Source organism: Hemicordylus capensis, chromosome 4 (assembly GCF_027244095.1).
Source record: "Hemicordylus capensis ecotype Gifberg chromosome 4, rHemCap1.1.pri, whole genome shotgun sequence".
Taxonomy (NCBI): Eukaryota; Metazoa; Chordata; class Lepidosauria; order Squamata; family Cordylidae; genus Hemicordylus; species Hemicordylus capensis.
In genome coordinates this window covers 12,238,195-12,253,233 of record NC_069660.1, presented here as the reverse complement: position 1 = coordinate 12,253,233, position 15,039 = coordinate 12,238,195, and the positions used below count along the sequence as shown (strand labels likewise).

General features: G+C 49.4%; 1 long non-coding RNA gene across 2 annotated transcripts in view; it reads right to left on the bottom strand.

Annotated features, from left to right (window-relative positions):
• Positions 1-15,039, bottom strand: part of LOC128352898 (uncharacterized) — a 46,707-nt gene that overhangs the window by 26,839 nt on the left and 4,829 nt on the right. Inside the window, exons 3-5 of one of the 2 annotated variants that reach the window (XR_008320691.1) lie at positions 11,535-11,603; positions 8,430-8,578; positions 2,509-2,800 (exon numbers count right to left, since the gene is read on the bottom strand). This is a non-coding gene — a long non-coding RNA (uncharacterized LOC128352898). The remainder of the gene's footprint in view (positions 1-2,508; positions 2,801-8,429; positions 8,579-11,534; positions 11,604-15,039) is intronic. The other variant, XR_008320692.1, reaches the window with a different exon arrangement.

Sequence of the window (15,039 nt, the reverse complement as noted above, 5' to 3'; positions counted from 1 at the left end):
GCCCTTTCTCCTCACTGATTGTGAGAAAGGGCTCATGGGCTAAGAATACAATGACACCTGGGGAAATGCGGAAGATGAGAGGGTTGCAGCGACTAGCCATTCGGCCAGATCTTTCTAGAAATGATCTCTCTGCACCTCACACGTTGCTCTGGACAAATGTGAAAACATCACGTTAGAATGAACAATGTGAAACCTGGCAATTTGCATTTGACTTTCTGAATGTTGGGCAGTTTCAAAACTCACATTTGGAAATTCAGTGCTGAGGGTCGCTTTAAAAAGCTTAAATGTTCTGTCAGAGCTGTACTGTGAGGTGGCTCTCTTGTCCAGTAGGCCTGACCAGAAATATGATATACATATCTCTGCTGCCAAAAATGGCAGCCGTGTGTCTGGTTCCCCCTCTGTAATGCCATCTACAATTTACTCATGTCCTCCCATCACAGAAAAGGAGTGAGAACTAAATCCCTGTTCACACAGTATGGCATGTGCAAGGAATGTGTGTTTATGTGTCCATGGGGGTTGGCATTCTGCCCCCCAGACCTATGTATGTTTTTTATAGGTCTTATGAAGTGACTCTATGCATGCAGGTGCATTTTGTCCATAAATTTTGTTGAATGTGTGCTGTTCGAGATGGGGCCGGTGTACAGAATCCTGATCCTCCCACACAAGGAGGCTATTCCCACGAGCAGCAAAAATTGGGCTATGAGAGCCTAGCTTGATTTTTGCCACTCATGTAAACCACCGGGCTTGCAGGCGAGCCTGGTGGCTTACAAGCAGCTAGCCCACTTAGATAGCTAGGTTAGCGGAGAGAGTGCAGGGCATGCTGGAGCTTCCGGGGGGTCGTGCAATTGAGTGGGTGGCCGCTGCGGCTGCCCAGAGCAGACTGTCTGCTCGTCTGCGAGGAGAGCAGGCTAAGCCCACTCTCCCCACCACTCCCCTAGAGGCTGTTCTCACTATTCGTGAGGAGACCCTCAAGGACGTTCACAGGGGAGGGCAGGGGAGAAGGCAGGATCATACTTACCTCCACCCCCCCCCCCGATGATCCCCGTTGTCTTCTTGGCACTTGTGCGCCCACACGAGTGGTGCTGCTGGGAGCGGAACAGAGATCTGGAGGCCAGGGAAAGCAGTCCAGCCTCCAGAAATCCCACAATGGGGGTTTCCCTGCTGCCAGGTGCTCTCGCTTCTTGGCTAGCTGCCTGCAGCCTGAGCAGCCACAGGACCAGGTACCAGGGTAGACGGGTGCATTCATACCCTTAGCCCGAGTACAAAACTCGAGCTACCTGGTGGGGCAGCACCAGGATCGGGCAAGCTCCAGGATCGGGCAGGATCGGGCATGCACCAGGATCGGGCATGCACCAGGATCAGGCACGCACCAGGATCGGGCACGCACCAGGATCAGGCACGCTCCAGGATCGGGCAGGATCGGGCAGGATCGGGCATGCACCAGGATCGGGCACGCACCAGGATCGGGCACGCACCAGGATCTCGGTGTTCCACATCAGCAACCTTACCCGGGTCGGGCTGGGCAAGCACGGGTAAGGCTGCTCATGTGAACAGCCTCATTTTCTGTTGTTGCCACGTTGTATACTGCCTACCTCTAGCATATCTGCCATTTTTGTTGGCAGCCACTATCAAAATCCGGAGCGGTGCAGTGGTTACTGTGTTAGATGAGGACTAGGGGGCCCACATTCGAAATCCCACTGAGCCATGGAGCTCACTGGGTGAACTTGGGCCCGCCATTTCCTCTCAGCCTAACCCACCTTGCAGGGTTGTTGTGAGGATTAAATAAGAGGATAAAAGCACGTATGCAACCTGAGCTCCTTAGAGAAAGGGTGGAGGAAAGCATCTCATAGATCATATCTCGTTCTAGCCTGGTAAACACATGGCTTATAGTCTCTGTAGTGGACACTAACTTGTAAAAAGAGGGGAGGGAATCATAAGCTTTGCACTATATTTCAGTGCATCATCATCATCATCATCATCACCACCACCACACCTGTACACACAAAAATATGCTTTCTCCCATACACAAGGGACACAATTTACTGGCTCTTGGAGAAATACAAAAGGCAGAGAAACTGTTATTGTTATCCTCGGAATACAGATGTTTATTCTTATCTCCCTCCCCCTTCCTTTCTTTATTTCTACTACTGTCTTCTTGGTGACATCATAAATAGGACTTGTCTCTGAGCTGTCTCCCAAAGACTTTTGTTTCCTGGGACAGGAACTTATTATGATGTCATTGCATTGAAACAGTTATAATCCCCCCTTTACTCCCCTCCCAAATTGGAAAGTGTTAATGAAGGACAATAAAAGGAACAGATCCCCCCCCCACCCCCCCACCCCCCGGCACTAAATAAAAGAAGGCAGGAAATCTGGAAGGGGAGAGGAAAAAAAATACACAGGAGAGAAGTCCTTTGTGCCTTTCCGAAGAAATTCTTGTGGGGAAAGGCGGGGGGGTCTTTATGCATAATAGACAAGGAATGACATTTTAATTGCTAGGGCACTCACCAGCCAATTTAGCACATGAGAAGTTCAAGGGTCCTATCCTGTGAGGAGCTGAAGGTCTTCTGGAAAGGGTGGAATGCCCACCACTACATTTCTCTCAGTATCTTGCAGTATGAAAACCGTCAGGATTCACAGAAAGGTTGCATTTCACATGCCTATATATATACACCCAGAGCTGGTCTGCTGCATAAAAAAAGATGGCACTGTGGACTGTAGCAACTGATTTAGAATCCGATGCATCCCTTCACGGAAATGAAAACTGCAGCGTTCAATTTTTTTGCATTTTAATTCTTTGCTAAGTGTAACATAAAATAATTTCAAAGGAAAACAAGGGAAGAGTGCATATAAACACAGTCAAAGGACAGTTGCTAACAAATCCAAGCAAGCAAGCAAGCAAGCAAGCAAGCAAGCAAGCAAGCAAGCAAGCAAGCAAGCAAGCAAGCAAACTATTAAAAAACCACAATCAAAATCCTGATTTAGCTAGAAAGGTAACTGGACATTAAAGCTATTCACACAACAGGGTGGGTGGGGAGGAAGGTAGGGATAGACCTACCTTCCCACCAGGCGATCGCCAAAGTCCTCTTTGACACGCCGCTGGGCACCCACACAATCTGCGCTGCTCCACGCAGGGCCAATCTCTGGAGGCCAGAACGCATTTTCCCGGCCTCTAGGAATCTCACAATGCACCACACAATGGATATGGTGCTTTGGGGGATTCCCCTGGGAGTTGGGTGCTCTAGGCGCCCAACTCGGTGTATGCTCAAGCTGCCTGCAGCCAGAGCATGCACACGACCCCAGTGCCAGGGTTAAAATGTTGGGCTACCCACAAGGGCAGTGCCTGGATTGGTCTCGATCCTGGGAATGCACACGAGCAGCCCTACCCAGGTAAGGCTTCCCTAATTGGGGTATGGCTGATGGTGCGCGCAGCTTCATTGTGCTGTATGTGCATTCAGGTGTCTGTATACATGTGCATGGTTTGGTGTGAATGACCGTACATGCATTCATTTAAAAAGTGAACCTGGCTACAGACCTCCTCAAATGCAGGGAACAGATGGGAAGTGTATTGTTGTACATGCATCCAACATTATGAGTTCTTTCACACTACCTCCAGCAGCTGCTGTGAAGGGCTGCGGGGAAAGTTGGAGCCCTCCTACCTTCTCCGACAGATGAGCAGTGGCTGCCGTCCACTCAGCCCCGCCCCATGCCCATATGGGCAGCAGTGTGGCGATGGCAGGAATTGGGAGTGGGAGAACATCCCTCCTCCCACATCCCAGGGTGTCCCATGCTACGAATGTGGCTACTCCTCCCTCCGGTTCGCTACTGGAAATGGTGGCATGCTGGAGGGAAGTGATCACCCAGCAGTGATCACCCAGACGATCGCCAGCTGAGATTAAATAAACCATAGATTAAACAGTACAAGGTTTTTGTTATAAGCTATAAAGCCCTAAAAAGCTTGGGCCCTGGGTATTTAAGAGGATGCCTTACATAGGAACATAGGAAGCTGCCATATACTGAGTCAGACCATTGGTCTATCTAGCTCAGTATTGTCTTCACAGACTGGCAGCAGTTTCTCCAAGGTTGCAGGCAGGAATCTCTCTCAGCCCTATCTTGGAGAAGCCAGGGAGGGAACTTGAAACCTTCTGCTCTTCCTAGAGCGGCTTCATCCACTGAGGGGAATATCTTGCAGTGCTCACACATCAAGTCTCCCATTCATATGCGACCAGGGCTGACCCTGCTTAGCTATGGGGACAAGTCATGCTTGCTACCACAAGACCAGCTCTCCTCTCCTCTCCTCCTTTCCTATGAACCACACTGCCCATTGAGATCATCTGGCGAGGTTCGTCTGCCAGCTCGTCTGGTGGCTACTCGGGGATGGGCCTTCTCCATTGCTGTTCTGAGGCTTTGGAACACACTTCCTGCTGAAATAAGAGCCTCCTCAACTCTGACAACTATTTAAAAGGCAGTCAAGATGCATTTGTTCACCCAGGCTTTTAATTAGATAGTGAGGCTCTTCTCACGATCTGTGAGGAGAGCCTGAATGGGGTTTGCGGGGAGAGCAGGTTTAGCCTGCTCTCCCTGCAGACAAACAGTCAGTCTGCTCCAGGCAGCCGAACTGGCCACCCACACGACTGCCGGCTCTGTTACAGAGCCGGCGGGGGCTGGGATGATCGGGGCTGCGTGACCCCCATAAGCTCCAGCATGCCCTGCACAAGAGCGCAGGGCATGCTGGAGAGATCCCCGAGCCGGGAGGCTGCTTTTCAGCCTTCCGGCCGGGGCCTATTCGTGAGGTGCTGCAGAGCGGAACCGTGCCGCAGCAAATCACTATTTAAAAGCCTGGGTTAGTGGAGTGCTTGATCTGCTAACCTGGGCTTAGGGGAGGGTTGTTTTCGTGGGTGACCCGCTTTCGTGAGACTGGGCTCGGCCGCGAGCCCAGTGGTTCTCACGGGCATACAAAATCGGGTTAGGCTCCCTTAGCCCGAATTTGTATGACCGTGGGAATAGCCTCATTGATTTAATTGTGTTTTAATCATTTTAACATTGTAAATTTCAATTGTTGAAATGTTGGTTGAAAACATGGAGGCTATTCCCACGATCACTGGAAAGCGGGCTAAGGCAGCTTAGCCCGCTTTCCAGGGATCGTGGGAACCTCCGGGCTTGCAGGCGAGCCTGGTGCTCCCAAGGCGGCTAGCCCGCCTAATTCCCCCCTCCCTGAAATGGGGTTAATGGAGCGAGTGCGCCGTTAACCTCATTTGGTTGCTCATGTGTCGCAGCGGCGCATGGCGACACACGAGAAGACCCCTGACTGAGAGGCTGCAAGCAGGCTTGGGGGTCTCCCAGGCTTGGGGGTCTCTTCAGGATGTCCCATTCACTTGCGTGGGGCATCCTGGAACTTCTGGGGGCCACATGATGACCCCACTGACTCCGTGATGGAGCCGACAGCTATGTGGGTGGCCAATTTGGCTGTCCAGCTATGAGCGGCTGCTCATCTGCGGGGAGAGCGGGCTACGCTCTCCCCACAGAAGCCCGGCAGTCGCGTCACACGTGTCATGTGAAGCGCCTCATGGGCTCAGTGCAGGGGCAGCGGTGGGTTCGGGCTTGATCCCAGCGCTTCACACACACAGCCTGCCCCAGGCTGGGCTGCCCTAGCCTGGGCTAGCACGTGTGAACAGCCTTAGTTTCTGAAACTATACATGCATGCAGATCTGTATGTGCATACAGTCTACATAGATTGTATTTGTGTTGAACATAATGAATGAACAGGGCCAAACCTTTTTGCTTTCAGGCCAATTGATGGAACAGTACAGAGAGCAAGGCCGACTTCCACGGTTTCATTTTGTAAGTGTAGGTGAATAGATATAGAGGCTGTTCTCACACACAGCCTAACCGAGGCTAGGGAAGAACCACGAGGATTGGGCCCGATCCCGGCGGGGCAGCGCCATCTAGCCCCCCTTTGAAACCCGGCTCTTAGCCGGGGTTAATGGCTTAAGTGAGCGGGCTCCAGGATAAAGTGTTCACTGGGGCTATGTTCAGCCCCAGCAGACACACAGGTGGGCACATAAAGTGCCTGTCTCCTGGGGGAATCCTCAAATGCAGTGCACATGTCGCACGATGCATAGTGGGATATCCACGACACATCCCGGCCTCCGGAGCTCCGTGCACCCAGCAACATGTTAGCACTTATCTGGTGGGCGGGGGGAGGTGAGTGCAATCAGCCTTCCCCCACACCTGCCCACCACTCCACCTGCCCAGTCATGTGAATGAGCTCATTGAGGTCACTGACACTGTCAAAAACTGTGTTCTATCCAGGTTTGGGAGCTGTGTGTACTCCCAGTTTTCAGTTGTGTGGAAGCAAGGTAAGAGGAAAACCTGGGTAGCTTTTCCTCCTACTTTGTTTCCACATAATCACTTCGCTCCAGGTTTTCCTCTTACCTTGCTTCCACACAACTGAAAATTGGGAGCACACACAACTCCCATACCCAGGTAGAACACATCAAGGTGATTCTCACAATCTAAGGGAGCCTCGCTCGATTTCGTGTGCGTGTGAGAACCACCCGCTAAAGTTACCCTCCCCTAAGCCCAGGTTAACAGAGCGAGTGCTCCACTAACCCGGGCTATCAGATCGTGTGTTGTTGCGGCGTGGCTCTGTGGCAACTCACGAGTAGACCCCGACCTGGAGGATAAAAAGCAGCCTTCTGGCTCCAGAGTCTCTCCAGCATGCCCTGCGTGCTTGTGCAGGGCATGCTGGAACTTCCGGGGGCCGCGCGGCTCCCGATCCCCACAGCCCCCGCCGGCTCCGTGACAGAGTCAGCAGTTGTGTGGGTGGCCGATCCGGCTGCCCTGGGCTCTGCGGGGACTCGTCTTCAGGGAGAGCAGGCTATGCCCGCTCTCCCTGCTTAACCCCATCTCAGTATTTGATTGTGTTCATTGTGTGATGCTTCATTGCATTCATTTGATTGCCTCATTGTGTTGAGCTCCTTCCCAGATTCATCAAATAAGACTGAGCTTTGCTTCTTGACTTGCTCTAGACTCCGCCTTTGACTCCATCTCCAGACCATGGCCAGGTACGAGAGGTTTTTATTGTCTTAATTTTAAGAATTGACCATTCTGAAACATACCAATTATACATTTCTAAAGCAACCCAGCTTTGATGGGTGCTGTCATGGCCAGAACTCACAGCTGTGGGCATACAGTAGTTGTGGTATGTGGCAATGCCCTAAGGCTATACAGTCAGTGCAGCCTAGCAGTACAATGTTCCCTTTCCATGTACTAAAATGAAGCTGGCTACCTAGGCTGAACATTGGCTCTTCTGAATAGAACGAGACAATTCACATCCTCAGACCCGATTTTTGCTGCATTTGGTACAACACATGTTGTCATGTTTGATCTGTTGTCTTTACTGTATTTGTACTGTATTTGCATTGTATTGGCATTGTTACTGCTGCTCTATGACAGAAATAAAGATATGTATGTATGTATCCTCAGACCAGCAGCAACATCTCAATCCAGACTATCACTGCATCAACCCCTTCCAAAGGCATAACAATAAAGCTACATTTTAACTTGCTATATGAAGGTATACAGAGTGGAGGTCATGTGGTCCTCCAGCAGAAGGGTGTTCCACAGAGTCAGCACCTCCACCAAAAAGACCCTGCTCCTAATGGTGGATGCCTACCATGTTTCTGATGGCAAAGGAACCCTGAGCTGGGCCTCAGATAATGCCTCAAACACATGAATAATCCCGAAGAAGAAGAAGAAGAAGAAGAAGAAGAAGAAGAAGAAGAAGAAGAAGAAGAAGAAGAAGAAGAAGAATCCTGTGGGGCTATTCTCACGATCAGCCAAAATCGGACATAGGAGAGCCTAGCCCAATTTTGGCTGATCGTGTAAACCACTGGGCTTGCAGGCGAGCCTGGTGGCTTACGATCGGCTAGCCTGCTTTTTTTAGCCCTCCCCAAAGCCCAGTTTTGCGGAGCGAGCGCTCTGCAAACCCAGGCTTTCCGATCGTGAGTAGCCACGGCATGGCTCCTCGTGAGTAGACCCCCGGAGGGGAGGCAAAAGCCACCTCCTGGCTCCAGGCGTCTCCTCAGTATGCCCTGCGGGCTCGTGCAGGGCATACTGGAGCTTCTAGGGGCTGCGCAGCCCCCGAGCTCCCCAGCCCCCGTCAGCTCCATCACAGAGCCGGCAATCGTGTGGGTGGCCAATCTGGCCACCCAGGGCTCCTTCCCCGCTCATGTCCAAAACCCGCGCACACTCCAAAACCGGGTCTCACTGATCGCGAGACCCGGCTCTGTGTCTGTTTTCCACTATAGCCTATCATTAAAAGACTGACCTTTGAAGTCATTAAGTATGATCAAGCTCAAGCTTTGGGATTATAAAATAAATGAAAATAGCAAAATATGCAATTAAAAAAAGAGATCAACACTTACGTTAGCCCACCCTGCTGCTGCACTCCTTCTATTCCACACTGATGAAAAGTTACGGAACAAGCCTCTTGAAATGCTATTAGCAATTTAATAAGATGCTAACGTCTATGCCAATGCTGAAGCCTGCCGTCGATAATTTTCCCAGGCTATACCTAAACCATTAAAAAAAGGAGAGGACTAAATTAACAGAGAGAAAAAAGAAAGAAAATGAAAAGAAACTGTTACTTTAAATGCTCATTAATCACTGTTATAGCACACCGAAGGGTAAATTTTTCTGCCCACCTGCTACTCTCATAGTATTGAGATTTAATTGATTCAAAACTTAGACTTCAAGCATGAAGGGCCTCTCTACTTTTGGCCTTGTAATATTAGGGCAATCACAGTGCAACCCACATCAGAGAGAAGTCCGATGGAAGCAGAACTATCAAAGAAGGAAGGAAAATGAGATAATAAAGGGGTCAGATGGGGACATCTGAGCACTAAAAACTAACCAAACACAAAAAAGGTCACTTGTGCAATAGTCTGATATACTGCACAATGTTATGTGAGGTGTTGCAACATAATATTTCTGCAGTGGTGTACGGATGCTCTTGTGCAAATGCAAAAACGTGTGCAAACCCCATTGCACAGCAGTGTAGCCACTGGAAATAATGGTTGTACCATCACACAACTATGCTTGCACAATTTTTGTGCACAGGCAAGAGCGCTCTTGTACTACTCCCTGAACAATGCACATGTAACATGGTGTGTAATGTCAGCCACTAGATTTATCTTTGGACAGAACCAATTGATCCCTTGAGGCTTCTGCTATGGGTGCTGCCATCTTCGTTCACATGGATCTACACACCCAAGGAGATGCTCAGACACAGAAGATGATTGCATTGCCCATGGTTTGGGAGCAACCTATGTGCTTCCCAGAGCCTCCCCACTTTGTGGAAGCTGCTTATGCTGCCAATGTACTGCCATGGATGCAAACAACCTGTCTGTAAAAAAAAAATAGTTATATTGTCACCAGCAAAAGGAGCGCCCATGGAGTGTGAAAACCCATAGGAGTTGTTGAGGCTATTCACAAGAGGAGCCTAACCCAAAGTAGGGCAGCCCAGCCTGGGTTGAGCTGCTCATATGGAGTGTCAGGATCGCTCTCCATCCTGTTTACTGCTGCTCCCCACTAGCCCGACTTCTAAACCCGGCTTTTAGTTGAGGTTGCACAAACCTGCATTTCGTTTAACCTCGCCAGACGATCATGAGCACAATCGCCACCAGGTTAAAAGGCTTCCCTTTGACCTGCCGCCATCCGGCAGTGAGCTGGGTCGGGGGAAGAGACCTCTGTGTGTGGACCTCCATGTGTCAACGTCTGTGTGTGGTGACCTCGGTGTGTGGCAACCTCTGTGTGAGGCCGCAGACCCTCGTGTGCAGGAGCATGAGGTCATGTGCACAACCTCTTTATGTCTGATCCGGCAGGGTTCTTCTAGTAGAAGTGCTTAAACAGAGGTTTGGGGTCAGTAATGGACTGGATGTTGACTAATGCACTGAAGCTCCGCCCAAACAAGATGGGAATCCCTGTTGGTGGGTCATTGTCTTGGCAGGGAGGAAGTGTTCCTCCTGTTCTGGATGGGTTTCTTTTTCATAGGAGCTCATGGTGGCATCACAGTTCACTGCCCCTGCATTTTATTCATTTCACAATAACCCTTTGAGGCAGGTTAGGTTGGGAGAGAGTGACTGGCCCAAAGTAGTATCGTGGTGAGTGCCATGATAGTATAGGGCTCCCTCTGAAGGAACAGATTCACATTTGAGGATGGGATGCTCCTAGATCCAGTTTTGTCACTTTATTTTATTTTATTTTATTTTATTTATTTTTACATTTTACATTTATATTTATTAATTTATAATTATAATTTATATTCCACTCTTCCTCCAAGGAGCCCAGAGTGGTGTACTACATAGTTAAGTTTCTCTTCACAACAACCCTGTGAAGAGAGAAGTGACTGGTCCAGAGTCACCCAGCAAGTATCATGGCTGAATGGGGATTTGAACCCGGGTCTCTTTGGTCCTAGTCCAGCACTCTAATCACTACACCACACTAGCTCTGCATTCCATATGGTTGCTATGGAATGAAGCATGTTTTAGCAGCTGAGGCTGGTTTGCCAGCTGTGGAGCCTTCTGGATGGAGATAGCCTGGTCACTGTTATCCTTGCTCTAGTAACTCCCAGGTTAGACTATTGCACTACATTCTACAAGGGACTACCCTTGAAGATTGTTTGGGAACTGTGGTTTGCCCAAAATACACTTGCTAGTCTGCTAATTGGGACCAGGTTTTGGGATCACATCCCACTGGTACTTAAACAACTGCAGTGGCTTCTACTCTGTGGGGCTATTCTGACGATCAGCAAAAATCAAGCCAGCCTCCGCCGAGCAGCCGAGCAGCCAAGCCCGGTGGTTCTGCAGCGGCGAACCCGCTCCTATAGTCTACCCCTTAGCCCGGGTTTGCGGAGTGAGCACTCCACAAACCCGGGCTATCTGCTCATGAGTAGCCGCAGCACGACTACGCACCATGGCTACTCATGAGTAGACCCCTGACCGGGAGGCAAAAAGCCACCTCCCGGCTCGGGGGTCTCCCCAGTATGCCCTGCGTGCTCGTGCAGGGCATACTGGGGCTTCCGGGGGCCACGTGGCCCCCGAGCTCCCCAGCCCCCGCCGGCTCTGTCTCGGAGCCGGCAATCGTGTGGGTGGCCGATCTGGCCGCCCAGGGCTCCCTTCCCGCTCACAGCCCCGAACCGGGTCTCATGGATCGTGAGACCCAGTCCTGTGTCTGGGAACAGTTAGAGTGCTCATGTTTATCTTCTAGGCTACCTTTAAAACAAACGAAAGCTTATCTTTCAAGCTTGGGATCGGAGTACCTGAAGGATGGCCTTTTCTAATATGAGCCTTCCCATGTATGAAGATAATCTCCCAGGACAACAATCATAACATCCAATAAACATAAACTTCCAAAACATAACATCCAATAAAGTACCACTATATTCATTTTAAAAGGGGAAAAAAATCAGAATTACAAAATGGCATTCCAGTGTAATTCATGCACACAGCATGCATCAATACAATACACACCTGTGCATTTTCCTTGCCTGTGCACACACACCTCGTTGCCTGGAGTCACACTCCATGACATTTGGAAGCCTGTATAGAGGGGAGAGGATCATCAGAAATGGGAATTTGGCAGCACCGTTGCAGAAAAGCGTTACATTCAATGGGAAAGACTTTCTGAATTCTGAACCTCCTCCAGGTAATTCCACTTTCTGTGGTGAGGTTGGCAGCAATGGGGAGAAGGGTCTTCCTGGTGGTGGCAACTTGTCTGCAGAGTGCTCTTGCCAGCAAAGTTTGCCTGGTGCCTACTCTGTTACTGAGACATCAGGCAAAGACCTTTTAATTTTCCGAGGCCTTTTCGTCTCAGAATTGTGGCAATGATTTTAGTGTCGCTTTTATCGGCTGCTATTTTTGTTGTTATATGCATTCTTTTTTTTTTAAATTGGCTTTTGTTTGGTTTTTAACTTGCAAACAATGAAGCTCTTCTCACGATCACTGGAAAGCGGGCTAAGGGAGCTTAGCCCGCTTTCCAGGGATCATGGGAACCACCGGGTTTGCAAGTGAGCCCAGTGCTCCCAAGGCAGCTAGCCTGCCTAATTACCCCTCCCCTAAGACTAAGTTAATGGAGCGAGTGCTCCATTAACCTCATCTTTTTGCTCATTTGTTGCCGCAGCGTGCAGCGACACACGGGTAGACCCCTCGTGTAGACTGCAAGCAGCCTCCTGGGCTTGGGGGTCTCTCTAGAATGCCCTGCGTGCTTGCGTGGGGCATCCTGAAACTTTCGGGGGCCATGTGGCCCCCGATCCCCACTGTCCCTGCCGGCTCTGTGAAGGAGCTGGCAGTCATGTGGGTGGCTGATCTGGACGCCCAGCTACAAGCGGCATTTTGTCTGCGGGAAAAGCGGGCTAAGCCCATTCTCCCTGCAGTTAGCCCCAAAGCTCTTCTCATTAGGAACATAGGAACTTAGGAAACTGCCATATACTGAGTCAGACCATTGCTCTATCTAGCTCAGTATTGTCTTCACAGACTGGCAGCAGCTTCTCCAAGGTTGCAGGCAGGAATCTCTCTCAGCCCTATCTTGGAGAAGCCAGGGAGGGAACTTGGAACCTTCTGCAATTCCCAGAGCGGCTTCATCCCCTGAGGGGAATATCTTGCAGTGCTCACACATCAAGTCTCCCATCCAAATGCAACCAGGGCAGACCCTGCTTAGCTATGGGGACAAGTCATGCTTGCTACCACAAGACCAGCTCATGGTCTTGATCATGATCATGAGAAGAGCTTCAGTGAATTCTGGTACACAATGTATTAAAAACAAACAAATAACAAGAATGGGCACAGTGTCTTTGGGGAGAAGCAGAACAGGCAGCAACAAAATGGCAGCATGCAGAGGCCTACCACATTTTACCCAGGCCTTGTGCTTCAGCCAAATTAGTGATGTAAATGGAGTTTGAAACAGTACTTTGTCTGCATTTACAGGCGTCTTGCCCCAGGACAAGAGATGTAATTCTTTGAAATGAAGAAAATTGAATAATTACCCTCTTCACCCAGTCCTCCTTGCTGGAAAGTTAGTTTACGCGTTTAATGAATATGGGACTGTGGCTTCCTAATGAGTATGAGATAGCTGATGTAATTGAAAACTTAAGCAGGGAGAAAAAGTAACCATTACAAATCGTCTTAAAAATATGTTCATTTAGTTAGTAAATTCGCATTGGGAATGACGAAAGAGTGAGTGGATACACAATGCTCACCCCTGCCATTGGTCTGTAGCATAGATACAGGGTGTACAGGAAATGCTGCATAATTAGCTATTGGGGTTAAAATAGCCTGTGAGAGTTACTGGAGCTATTCACACGGCTGGGGCAGGTGGGCGAGTGAGTTGGGGGACGGCTGTGCAATCCTTACCTTCCCCCCAGATGAGCAAACAATCCCTGCTGGGAGCACTGACCATGCTCTGACGCAAACTGATCTCCAAAAGCCAGGAAAACACACCCCGGCCTCTAGGTATACCAAGTGCAGCGCCGTGGGGGATTTCCAAGATGGGCACTCTGGATGCCGTCTCTGTGTCTCCTGAGGCTGAACGTAGACTGAGCACTGGAGCCATCAACCCAGGCTAAAAAGCTGGACTAGGTGGTACTGCCCCTCTGGGATCAGGCCTAATCCTGGTGGTTCTCATGCGCAGCCTACCCTACCCTGGGTTAGGCTGCACATGAGAACAGCTTCACTGAGTCCCCTCTTGCCTATCTGTTCGACAAGCATGGGAACTAAATGCTGGTTTAAACCCATAAATCTTGACTCACCTCACTCCTTTGCTTTGATTTATTTGTTATATTTTTGCCCCATTCTTCCTCCAAAAAGCTCAGGGTGGCATAATGGTTCATTGTCCCTGCATTTTATTCTCACAACAATCCTGTGAGGTAAGTTGGGCTGAGAAAGAGTGACTGGCCCAAATTATCCCACTGCGTTGCATGGTCGAGCAGGATTTGAACTCAGGTCTCCTCAGTCTCAGGATGTCCCAGAACATCTCATTGTTCTCATGAGAAACCTATACACAGGGCAGGGAGCCACAGTCCAGACAGAGCATGGTGAAACAGACTGGTTCCAGATTGGCAAAGGAATAAGACAAGGCTGTATACTCTCTCCTTCCTTATTCAGTGTATATGCTGAACATATACTGAGAGAAGCTGGATTGGCAGAAGATGAGCGTGGCTTTAAAGCTGGAGGAAGAAACATCAATGACCTACGCTACGCTGATGACACTCTGATAGCTGAGAGTACGGATGATCTGCACAGTCTAGTAATGAAAGTCAAGGAGCACAGTGAAAAAATGGGACTACAACTAAATGTCAAGAAGACTAAACTAATGACAACGGGTACAGCAACCAGCCTCAGAATTGACAATGAAGACACTGAAGTGGTGGATAGCTTCTGCCTTTTAGGACCATCAACAGTAAAGGATCCAGCAGTCAAGAAATACACCATAGACTAGCACTTAGTAGAGTTGCAATGAAGGCCTTGGAAAGGATATTTAGGTGCTGTGACGTGTCTACACCTTCAAAGATTAGAATCGTTTGGACAATGGTTTTCCCCGGCACACTCTATGCATGTAAAAGCTGGACTTTGAAGAAGCAAGATAGAAAAAGCATTGACGCTTTTGAACTTTGGTGCTGGAGAAGACTTTTGAGGATACCATGGACAGCCAGGAAAACAAACAAATGGATCATAGAACCAAACAATCCAGAATTTTCACTCGAGGCACAAATGACTAGGCTCAAACTATCCTACTTCAAACACATTATGCGAAGACCCAGCTCCTTTGAGAAGTCCATAATGCTGGGGAAAGTTGAAGGAAAGAGAAGAAGAGGATGACCGGCAGCAAGGTGGATGGACTCGATTATGACAGCAATGAATGCACCACTGAGAGACCGTAAAGGCCAAGCTGAAGACAGATCATCCTGGAGAGAAACTATCTATGTGGTTGCTAAGAGTCGACACTGACTTGACGGCACTCAATCAATCAATCAATCAATCA